General features: G+C 34.8%; 1 non-coding gene and 1 pseudogene across 1 annotated transcript; both read right to left on the bottom strand.

Moving 5' to 3' along the window:
* Positions 1–5,146, bottom strand: LOC121529857 (annotated as a pseudogene).
* Positions 5,147–5,546: 400 nt separating this feature from the next.
* Positions 5,547–5,726, bottom strand: LOC121529856. Its single transcript, XR_005993662.1, has one exon. It is a non-coding gene; the product is annotated as a 5.8S ribosomal RNA (ribosomal RNA).
* Positions 5,727–11,493: the final 5,767 nt, after the last annotated feature.

Genomic DNA, 11,493 nt, shown 5'->3' with positions numbered 1-11,493 from the left:
TATCATTGCAGTCCAGCACGGATACGACCTTAGAGGCGTTCAGGCATAATCCAACGGACGTAGCGTCATACCACTGTTCGCTCGAACAAGTATTGTGCCATTGGTCCGTACCTGCGGGTTCCTCTCGTACTACGCAGGAATGCTGTCGCAACAACGTTTTGTCATTAGTAGGGTAAAACTAACCTGTCTCACGACGGTCTAAACCCAGCTCACGTTCCCTTGCATGGGTGAACAATCCAACGCTTGGTGAATTTTGCTTCACAATGATAGGAAGAGCCGACATCGAAGGATCAAAAAGCGACGTCGCTATGAACGCTTGGCCGCCACAAGCCAGTTATCCCTATGGTAACTTTTCTGACACCTCTTGTTAAAAACTCTTTAAACCAAAAGGATCGATAGGCCGAGCTTTTTGCTGTCCCTGTGTGTACTGAACACCGAGATCAAGTCAGCATTTGCCCTTTTGCTCTATGTGTGGTTTCTGTCCGCACTGAGCTGGCCTTGGGACACCTCCGTTATTATTTGAGAGATGTACCGCCCCAGTCAAACTCCCTACCTGGCAATGTCCTTGAATTGGATCATACCTGAGTAATTGGAGTTATACCAAATTTTCAAATCAAAAATACATAAATGCACCGTTTTATTAAAGAATTTGTTTGCAATTATATAACAAACTCGTGATACTTTGATCAAGAAGCTTGCATCAAAACCCAATACCATAAGACATAATAAATATATCCGTATAATGGCTAGGAAATGATACACGTTCCATTTAATCAAGTAAGTAAGGAAACAATAAGAGTAGTGGTATTTCATTGGCGATACCAAACCGAGGTCTAATATCTCCCACTTATTCTACACCTCTTATGTCTCCTTACACTGCCAGATTAGAGTCAAGCTCAAAAGGGTCTTCTTTCCCCGCTAATTATTCCAAGCCCGTTCCCTTGGCTGTGGTTTCGCTAGATAGTAGATAGGGACAGGCGTGTGTCTCGGATCCCTCCGAACTTATTTTACGTGGCGTGTTCCACACTGAAGGGATTACAACCACGGCACTCGAATATGCCTAGATTTAGGCATATAGTGCACGGGCGCGGATGGTACGCCGGCCAGCGCCCCAGACTGGAAGCTATAGCTATGTACATAGCGACCACCCTGGTACCTGTCGAGTATGTGCTTTGTTTGTGTCGGGCAACATACTCCCTCCGGAGGGAGGCGAGGTGTATCTATCACCTCTGCTGCTCTATGGGTCACAGCACCCGAGTTGTATAACGCAACTCCACGTCGAATCTGAAGATTCTACCCGCGATGTAGGTATCAACCACAGCCACCACGATACTCCCACTAGGGGGCCAACCTCATTTGGTAGTGCTTGGAGCACTACCAACCCGTGGTACCGAAGTTTGTGGGCTCGGTGACCCACCCCTTTAGCTCCGACAAGCTCGGATGGGGGGCCCTGCCATGTTAGTCGCCTCTTACGACAAGCTATGGCGAAGTAGATAGGGACAGTAGGAATCTCGTTAATCCATTCATGCGCGTCACTAATTAGATGACGAGGCATTTGGCTACCTTAAGAGAGTCATAGTTACTCCCGCCGTTGACCCGCGCTTACTTGAATTTCTTCACTTTGACATTCAGAGCACTGGGCAGAAATCACATTGTGTCAACACCCGCTAGGGCCATCACAATGCTTTGTTTTAATTAGACAGTCGGATTCCCCAAGTCCGTGCCAGTTCTGAATTGATTGTTAATTGATAATCGTTATAATTAATAAGAACTAATTGGTTTAACCCAACTAGTATTCTTAAAAATTTTAGCAAGAAAGTTCCACAATTGGCTACGTAACTAAACTATCCGGGGAACAAGTAACTACCATAAATGATAGAAACTCTATTTACCCAGAACGAGCACATAAACCATGTTATTGTTTCCCAATCAAGCCCGACTATCTCAATCTTCAGAGCCAATCCTTATCCCGAAGTTACGGATCTAATTTGCCGACTTCCCTTACCTACATTATTCTATCGACTAGAGACTCTTCACCTTGGAGACCAGCTGCGGATATTGGTACGGCCTGTTGAGAAGTTTGCGTGTCCCCACCATAAATTTTCAAGGTCCGAGGAGAAAATATCGACACAACAGTATATGTCATGCTCTTCTAGCCCATCTACCATATCTCTCTGCGAAAGACTTCCATGGTAGTACGGCTATAAAACAGAAAAGAAAACTCTTCCGATATCTCTCGACGGCTTCTTTATGGTCGTTCCTGTTGCCAGGATGAGCACGAGGCCCATATTTAATAACAAACGGATACTCAACAGGTTACGGAATTGGAACCGTATTCCCTTTCGTTCAAAATTATTCAAGTATATTATTTCCAGCTTTTATTTGTATATTTCAGTTTTTACTTGAAAATTTTCGGCTTTCGCCTTGAACTTAGGACCGACTAACTCGTGATCAACCACTGTTCACACGAAACCCTTCTCCACTTCAGTCCTCCAAGGTCTCATTCGATTATTTGCTACTACCACCAAGATCTGTACCAATGGCAGCTCCATGCAGGCTTACGCCAAACACTTCTACGCATACCATTGTAGCCTTCCTACTCACTAAAGTTTCAAAATTTATATTACAAGTAATATAAATCATCTACTTTAGCGGTAATGTATAGGTATACAACTTAAGCGCCATCCATTTTAAGGGCTAGTTGCTTCGGCAGGTGAGTTGTTACACACTCCTTAGCGGATTTCGACTTCCATGATCACCGTCCTGCTGTTTTAAGCAACCAACGCCTTTCATGGTATCTGCATGAGTTGTTAATTTGGGCACCGTAACATTACGTTTGGTTCATCCCACAGCGCCAGTTCTGCTTACCAAAAGTGGCCCACTGGGCACATTATATCATAACCTTAAACTTCATATCAAGAAAGTTAAGGTTCTTACCCATTTAAAGTTTGAGAATAGGTTAAGATCGTTTCGACCCTAAGGCCTCTAATCATTCGCTTTACCAGATAAGATTATTTTATATAATATTAAAATGCACCAGCTATCCTGAGGGAAACTTCGGAAGGAACCAGCTACTAGATGGTTCGATTGGTCTTTCGCCCCTATACTCAATTCTGACAATCGATTTGCACGTCAGAACTGTTTCGGTCTTCCATCAGGGTTTCCCCTGACTTCAACCTGATCAAGTATAGTTCACCATCTTTCGGGTCACAGCATATATGCTCAAGGTACGTTCCAGTTAGAGGCATATATGATATAAATATCATTATACATAACTATATAGAACGCCCCGGGATTGTGTTAATTAACTATAAATAGTTAAAAAACTAATCCCATTATAAAGCCAAGTTAATTACGCTATTAGGTTTATATCCCAATAACTTGCACATATGTTAGACTCCTTGGTCCGTGTTTCAAGACGGGTCCCGAAGGTATCCTGAATCTTTCGCATTGTTAATCATACAAGTGCATATAATAAACACAAAAATCAATGATAATTATGCCATTATATAATTCCGAAAAATTAACGCACTGTATTCATATAAATCTATCAGCACTTTATCAAATTAATAACATTTATTCTGTGTTAAAATGCAAGCAATTTAATTGGAATAAACTATAAGTTATATTTTATGATAAATTTTGTATGCTAATAGATTACAATGTCCTTATATGGAAAAAATGCACACTATTATCATAATACGAGGTGTGTTCAAAAGTAAGGTGACTTTTCAAATTTCTCGGGCAACATATTTTCGATTATCGTTTTTTTTGTTTTGTTATATTGGTACACTCTTCCCTAACATCTGTGCCAAGTTTCAATGGAACATCCTCTTTTGTTTGGTTGTGAGAGGCGTAAAGTTACAAGTTGTTTTGCGAGCTCGGCGATTTTTGCTTTTTTTCGGTCTTGGCTCGTCTGGGCTCTTCCATTGGGACGATTGGGCTTTGGTTTCGATATCATAACCATATACCCATGATTCGTCACCAGTTATGACCCTTTTGAGTAAATCTGGGTCGTCGTTGACGTCATTCAACAGCTCTTGAGCGATGCTCATGCGACGGTTCTTTTACTCAAAATTTCAGCAATTTCGGAACAAACTTCGCTGACACACGACTCATACCCAAAACGTTTGAAAAATTTCATGGCACGAGCCAAGCGATATACCGACATCTTCAGCAACTTCTCTGATAGTGATTCGACGATTTTCCAAAACAATTTTCGTCACTGCTTGAACGTTTTCATCAGTTGTTGACGTGCTTGGGCGTCCAGAGCGAGGCTGGTCATTGGCATCTTCCCGGCCATCTTGGAAGAGTTTGTACCACTTGTACACATTTTTTTTACTCAGAACAGTTTCACCGTATGCCACTGTCAACATTTCAAGTGTTTCAGAGCACTTAATTTTATTTTTACACAAAATTTGATGCAAATCCTTTGATCCATATTTTTCGATAGCAAAAATCGCCGAGCTCGCAAAACAACTTGTACCTTTACGCCTCTCACAACCAAACAAAAGAGGGATGTTCCATTGAAACTTGGTACAGATGTTAGGGAAGAGTGTACCAATATAACAAAACAAAAAAAACGATAATCGAAAATATGTTGCCCGAGAAATTTGAAAAGTCACCTTACTTTTTGAACACACCTCGTATTGTTTAAATATTACAATTATAATGATGAATTTTCCATAACGGATATTCAGGTTCATCGGGCTTAACCTCTAAGCAGTTTCACGTACTATTTAACTCTCTATTCAGAGTTCTTTTCAACTTTCCCTCACGGTACTTGTTTACTATCGGTCTCATGGTTATATTTAGTTTTAGATGGAGTTTACCACCCACTTAGTGCTGCACTATCAAGCAACACGACTCTTTGGAAACATCATCTAGTAATCATTAACGTTATACGGGCCTGGCACCCTCTATGGGTAAATGGCCTCATTTAAGAAGGACTTAAATCATTAATTTCTCATACTAGAATATTGACGCTCCATACACTGCATCTCACATTTGCCATATAGACAAAGTGACTTAGTGCTGAACTGATTTCTTTTCGCTCGCCGCTACTAAGAAAATCCTTGTTAGTTTCTTTTCCTCCCCTAATTAATATGCTTAAATTCAGGGGGTAGTCCCATATGAGTTGAGGTTGTATATAACACTTTTAATGCAATTAATTCTTTTATATATATAATGATAAAAACATTTTAATAAATTCGTTTACAATTATATTTCCATTTTTATATGCTATTTTAAACGAATCAACGAAGAACAATAACATTTCCATTTGCTTTCAATTTTCATATCATTAATATGAGACAATTCTAGATAAATTTTTATGCTAGACATTTCTCAGTATTATTTGACTGAAATCGAAAATATTTCTCTTCGTTTTTTCACATTCAAATAAATAACAAATGCGAGATAATGTTTTTTCATACATTTTTTAATATTATGAATAAAATAATTTAATTATTTGTATCCAATAATATACCATACGCTTATAAAATCTGATTTCAAATTTTATAAACAACTTAGTTAGCATAGTCTTACAACCCTCAACCATATGTAGTCCAAGCAGCACTATAAAATTAATTAAAGTACTATAACAGCATGGACTGCGATATGCGTTCAAAATGTCGATGTTCATGTGTCCTGCAGTTCACACGATGACGCACAGTTTGCTGCGTTCTTCATCGACCCATGAGCCGAGTGATCCACCGCTTAGAGTTTTAATATTTGGTTTTTTAATTTTGTCATTTATGTTTTTATTGAAAGAAATTAAAAATACACCATTTTACTGGCATATATCAATTCCTTCAATAAATATGTTTTTATACCTAAAATAAATGTTGCGAAATGTCTTAGTTTTTATATAAACAATGTATATCAAGTGATTTACGGGCAATTTACGGTATGAATACTTTTTAAGCGATATACATTGGGATTTATATAAAACATTAACCTGAAGAATACCAGGTACAACATTGTATATTTTAGGTTGTTGCATAATCCAACGTATGCTCATAGCTGAGATGAACAATACATATTCGCAACGCGTGTTATATTATGGTCCATATACACACATGATAAATATTATTTAAAAATGCATTTGCATTTTGACTTTGTGCCTCTTATAATAAAGTCTTTCTCCTCCTCCATCCACACTCCATAAAATACATATAATTAAGGAAAAGCCATTATATGTTCATTTGTGTTGATATATATATAATGATGACCGCCACTACACCATCATTTTTTGAATTCCATGAATTCTTTTTGTTATTTATTTTGGCAAATTGTTTTTATTTGAATTATAAATAAATATAATACAAATTTTTTGTTAACGGTAAGGATATTATACAATAATGATCCTTCCGCAGGTTCCCTACCTAACTTTTTTTCCTTTTTTTTACTTATAATTAATTAGTTTATTCTTTTTTTTTGAAACCAACCTTAAAAAGCCGTGGCAGTGTTATGGTCCGGGGACCTCACTAAATAATTCAATCGGTAATTGCGACGGGCGGTGTGTACAAAGGGCAGGGACGTAATCAATGCGAGTTAATGACTCACACTTACTGGGAATTCCAAGTTCATGTGAACAGTTTCAGTTCACAATCCCAAGCATGAAAGTGGTTCAGCGGTTTACCCGGACCTCTCGGTCTAGGAAATACACGTTGATACTTTCATTGTAGCGCGTGCAGCCCAGGACATCTAAGGGCATCACAGACCTGTTATTGCTCAATCTCATTATTGCTAGACGCAATTTGTCCATTTAAACTAGTGTCCTTATAATGGGACAAACCAACAGGTACGGCTCCACTTATATAAACACATTCAAACACAATAAACATTTTACTGCCACCGTGAATGAAGGCTATATAAGCTTCAGCACCATAATCCTGAAGATATCTATTTAATATATTTGAGTCTCGTTCGTTATCGGAATTAACCAGACAAATCACTCCACGAACTAAGAACGGCCATGCACCACCACCCATAGATTCGAGAAAGAGCTATCAATCTGTCTTACACACTTATGTTCGGACCTGGTAAGTTTTCCCGTGTTGAGTCAAATTAAGCCGCAGGCTCCACTCCTGGTGGTGCCCTTCCGTCAATTCCTTTAAGTTTCAGCTTTGCAACCATACTTCCCCGGAGCCCAAAAGCTTTGGTTTCCCGGGAAGCGACTGAGAGCCATAAAAGTAGCTACACCCAATTGCTAGCTGGCATCGTTTATGGTTAGAACTAGGGCGGTATCTGATCGCCTTCGAACCTCTAACTTTCGTTCTTGATTAATGAAAACATCTTTGGCAAATGCTTTCGCTTAAGTTAGTCTTACGACGGTCCAAGAATTTCACCTCTCGCGTCGTAATACTAATGCCCCCAAACTGCTTCTATTAATCATTACCTCTTGATCTGAAAACCAATGAAAGCAGAACAGAGGTCTTATTTCATTATCCCATGCACAGAATATTCAGGCATTTGAAGCCTGCTTTAAGCACTCTAATTTGTTCAAAGTAATTGTACCGGCCCACAATAACACTCGTTTAAGAGCACTAATGCAGGTTTTTAAATAGGAGGAACATATGAAAAAATACAAGTATCTCAACACATATAAGAACTCCACCGGTAATACGCTTACATACATAAAGGTATAGTACTAACCACAATTGTAAGTTGTACTACCCGTATGAAGCACAAGTTCAACTACGAACGTTTTAACCGCAACAACTTTAATATACGCTATTGGAGCTGGAATTACCGCGGCTGCTGGCACCAGACTTGCCCTCCAATTGGTCCTTGTTAAAGGATTTAAAGTGTACTCATTCCAATTACAGGGCCTCGGATATGAGTCCTGTATTGTTATTTTTCGTCACCACTCCCCGAGCTGGGAGTGGGTAATTTACGCGCCTGCTGCCTTCCTTAGATGTGGTAGCCGTTTCTCAGGGCTCCCTCTCCGGAATCGACCCTGATTCCCCGTTACCCGTTGCAACCATGGTAGTTCCTAGATACTACCATCAAAAGTTGATAGGGCAGACATTTGAAAGATCTGTCGTCGGTACATGACCATACGATCTGCATGTTATCTAGGAGTTCAACCAATATAACGATCTTGCGATCGCTTGGTTTTAGCCTAATAAAAGCACATGTCCCATAAGGTTCATGTTTTAATTGCATGTATTAGCTCTAGAATTACCACAGTTATCCAAGTAACTGATAACGATCTAAGGAACCATAACTGATATAATGAGCCTTTTTGCGGTTTCACTTTTTAATTCGTGTGTACTTAGACATGCATGGCTTAATCTTTGAGACAAGCATATAACTACTGGCAGGATCAACCAGAATAATGTTTTTAATCATATTTCATTTTCATATTTTTGAATAGAAATTTGTATTTCTCTTGTAGAAATAATTTATTTATTTCTTATATTCGAATACGGCCACTTATTAAAGCCATCGTATTCGTTTTTTTTGTTCTCCAGTTTTATTATCGATTGAAATAGTTTTCAATACAATAATATATATTTCCATTATATATTTTATAAATACCATATACATAATTTCATTCTAAAATATCATTTTATTTCAACATACAATATTATTGTATCCACACATGTTTAATTTTTGTTTAATCAATATAAATATTGAATTAAATCATTTGCATTTTGATGATAAATTTAAAATTTATCTTTTTTCATATAAACTTTCGAGTAATATATAATATAAAACCGAACGCTTATATAAAAAATAGATTTTTACAATTCCTTTGATCTCGCTGAACCACATAATACCGAAAACGATATTCTATGATCCAATTGTTAGGTAAATATATAGTATATCAATCAAGGTTACAGTATATACCACCTTTCTGTTGAAAATTAACGATAATAATTGGAAACGAATTGTAGTTATATAGTAATATATAACACCTTGGCCTTTGTTAAGGGCAATAAATATTAACCGCGTAGCCAAGTTCAATATTCTAAGAGGAAATTGTAACAAATTTATACGGATAATATTATTATTAAATTTCCTTTTTATAATATTGACAAAATTTATATATATAATGTAAATTTTGATCAATACTGGATGGCCAACAACTGACCATCATATAGTAGTTTTTGGACACGCTGTCCTGAAAAATGGGTATTTTTCATTCTTTTGGCACCCAAGATGTATATACTCTCTTATATTATAAAAGAAAGTTTTAATAGTGTCTCATATACATATTGAACCTATAAGTCATATTAATATAACTTATTAGATTTATATGTATAATATTCAATTTCTTATTATTATTGACATAACATAAGTTTTGGTCAATATATCTGGTCGGCAACCACTGCCTACCTATATATGTTTTTGGACACGCCTTCAGTGAAAACGTCATTTTTCATACCAAGGTTTCATCATATTATGGATTTTTCTATTTTTTTCCATATAATATAATTATATTTTTATATTATTTCATATAAATATTGTATTTATAAGTTATATCAATATATAACTTATTATATTTATATGTATAATACATAATTTCTTATTATAATTGACATAACATAAGTTTTGGTCAATATATCTGGTCGGCAACCACTGCCTACCTATATATGTTTTTGGACACGCCTTCAGTGAAAACGTCATTTTTCATACTAAGGTTTCATCATATTATGGATTTTTCTATTTTTTCCATATAATATATATATTTTTTTATATTATTTCATATAAATATTGTATTTATAAGTTATATCAATATATAACTTATTATATTTATATGTATAATACATAATTTCTTATTATAATTGACATAACATAAGTTTTGGTCAATATATCTGGTCGGCAACCACTGCCTACCTATATATGTTTTTGGACACGCCTTCAGTGAAAACGTCATTTTTCATACTAAGGTTTCATCATATTATGGATTTTTCTATTTTTTCCATATAATATATATATTTTTTTATATTATTTCATATAAATATTGTATTTATAAGTTATATCAATATATAACTTATTATATTTATATGTATAATACATAATTTCTTATTATAATTGACATAACATAAGTTTTGGTCAATATATCTGGTCGGCAACCACTGCCTACCTATATATGTTTTTTGGACACGCCTTCAGTGAAAACGTCATTTTTCATACTAAGGTTTCATCATATTATGGATTTTTCTATTTTTTTCCATATAATATAATTATATTTTTATATTATTTCATATAAATATTGTATTTATAAGTTATATCAATATATAACTTATTATATTTATATGTATAATACATAATTTCTTATTATTATTGACTTAACATAAGTTTTGGTCAATATATCTGGTCGGCAAACCACTGCCTACCTATATATGTTTTTGGACACGACTTCAGTAAAAACGTCATTTTCATACTAAGGTTTCATCATATTATGGATTTTTCTATATTTTCCATATAATATAGATATATTTTTCTTATTATTTCATATAAATATTGTATTTATAAGTTATATCAATATATAACTTATCATATTTATATGTATAATACATAATTTCTTATTATTATTGACATAACATAAGTTTTGGTCAATATATCTGGTCGGCAACCACTGCCTACCTATATATGTTTTTGGACACGCCTTCAGTGAAAACGTCATTTTTCATACTAAGGTTTCATCATATTATGGATTTTTCTATTTTTTCCATATAATGTATATATTTTTGTATTATTTCCATATAAGTATTGTATTTATAAGTTATATCAATATATAACTTATTATATTTATATGTATTATACATAATTTCTTAATATTTTTGACATAACATAAATTTTGGTCAATATATCTGGTCGGCAACCACTTCCTACTATATAATATAAATATAGATATATTTTCTTATTATTTCATATAAATATTGTATATATAAGTCATATCAATATATAAATTATTATATATTTATATGAATAATGTTAAATCTTATTATTGGGATAACATAAGTTTTGGACGGCAACAACTGCCTGCCTATGTTTATATGTTATTTTCCTATATATAATATAGAAATATTGTATAGGTTTTCTTATATATATATATAAATATATTATATATATAATATATAATAATTATAGGTACACACGCACATGTGTGAAAACCTTCTTAATAATCCATTCATTTATTATTATACCAAGTCAATCCATCGTTATTTAAGAATTTTACAGATATCATATTAAGATAATTTAGTTACTTTATGATACGAATTATTGTACTTGTATAATTTCTTTATTTATATAGAAGTTTTTTTATTATGGCGTCACTAATAATATGACGTTTCATTTGGCTACCACTATGGGGACTATTGGACACCTATAGATTCCCATATATTAACCTAGTCTCTTTATGAGACTTGTACTTTGTATAATTTCCTCTCTTTATATAGAAATGTTTTTATTACGGCGTCACTAATAAAATGACGTTTGGCTACCATTATGGGGACTATTGGACACCTATAGATT

The sequence above is a fragment of the Drosophila eugracilis genome, unplaced genomic scaffold (genome assembly GCF_018153835.1).
Source record: "Drosophila eugracilis isolate 14026-0451.02 unplaced genomic scaffold, ASM1815383v1 contig_1981, whole genome shotgun sequence".
Lineage (NCBI taxonomy): Eukaryota > Metazoa > Arthropoda > Insecta > Diptera > Drosophilidae > Drosophila > Drosophila eugracilis.
This window is presented reverse-complemented; position numbering and strand designations above follow the sequence as displayed.